We start from the raw sequence: 1,672 nt of genomic DNA, 5'->3' as shown, positions 1-1,672 counted from the left end.
TACTGGCTATTTCCTAACACTGGTTCAGCTTTGTATCCATGTTATCTTCAGTCCATGGGCTTTATGTTTGCTGACAAGTCTGCTATATTGCATTTTATCAAACACCTTTCGGCAGTCCATGTCAGAACATTGGCAACCTTACCCATATCAACTCTCTATGTTGCCTCATCAAAAAATTCAATCGAGTTACTTAAGTTTCAACAAATGCAGATACACACTGGTTTTTCCTTAATTAATCCACAACTGTCCAAGTGACCATTAATTTTATCCTGGGTTATCATTGCTAAAAACTTTCCCATCGCTGACTGGCCTGTACTTGCTGGATTCATCCTTACATCTCATTTGAACAAGGGTTTGCAATTGACAATTCCCCAGTTCTGACACCACCTGGTATCCAAATACAAGTTGTTATTGTTAAGGATTTGGGACGCCGAAAGGAAGGTGCAGGAAAAACGCAAGTCTTTCCCTTTTTTTGTTGCAAACAAGAGATTGAAAGTTCCTCAGTTTTTAATTGTTTTTTTAAACTCCATCCTTAAAGTTACAAAGCCAATGAGCAGAGTGGACAGGGCAGACCTGAACCCATCTCTTTGCTTGCTCCAAAACCCAAATGAATCCAATTCATAAGAGACCTACGAGATCCATGCTGACAAGGTAAGGCATTGCACACAATCTTGGGCTTGATCTTAACCAAAAGGTTCCTTGGTCGTGTCGTGAAATAGATGCTGAACTCTGAGCACCGCTGATGGATACGAGACCAGGACAATGAGAAGGAAAGACTTTTAACGAAGCGTGATGAAATAATTCTCTTCTCTTCAAAGTCTAATGTAAAATGGGGCGGTTCGCGGAATCTCCAATTATGCCAATGAAACACTAAGGAAATATTAGGGAAATGATCAGAAAGTTTTCTAAACTATTTATTCCTCTCTCTAAAAAGTAACTAGCTTTGAAAGCCGATGCAAGAGAGCACCCCTTTGGCTGACTGAGTTTATCTCGGCTAGGTGTCGTGCAATGCAAACTAGGAAAGTTTCAGGAATATAAAAGCAACATACTGCGAAAGCTGGAAACCTGAAATAAAAACGGAAAATGCTGGAAAAACTCAGCGCGTCTGGCAGCATCTGCGGAGAGAGAAACAACGTTTTGAGTCGGTAAGACTTCCTCAGGTTTGATCCTTTGGCTTTATTTTGCAGCTAGGTTGGTTGGTCTGGGTTAGGAGCATTACAATTGATCTCCGCACTGTAGAGTTAGAAGGGACAGATTGACCCTATAATGGACCTTGCTGCAAGTGCTCCTCTGTCCAGTCGGATAAAGACCAGGCCAGCTTTGCAATGGTTCACCGCCATTTCGCAGGCTGGAAAGGCCCACGAACTAGCAAATGTTGACACATGAAGAAACTGTCATTTCTGTAATGGACCCGAAAACCTAGACTGCAGGAGGCGACTCGGTGGTAGAAAGGAGGGAATGACATGGCAAAAGGTTGGCGGAGAATAATCTACACTAGAGGCTTGTTCTATCTCCTATGTCTAACATGCGAACCCAGAGGCACTCCCTTGAACAGATTATTTCATCAAGAAATATTTCCAAATAATGAACTAAAACTTGAATAAAGTAATACAATCTTATATTTTAATTGACTGTAACACTGATGTAATAGTTAATGCCACATTTAGAACCA

Source organism: Mustelus asterias, chromosome 18 (assembly GCF_964213995.1).
Source record: "Mustelus asterias chromosome 18, sMusAst1.hap1.1, whole genome shotgun sequence".
In the NCBI taxonomy this organism is placed as follows: Eukaryota; Metazoa; Chordata; class Chondrichthyes; order Carcharhiniformes; family Triakidae; genus Mustelus; species Mustelus asterias.
Note: the sequence above shows the minus strand (reverse complement) of the source record.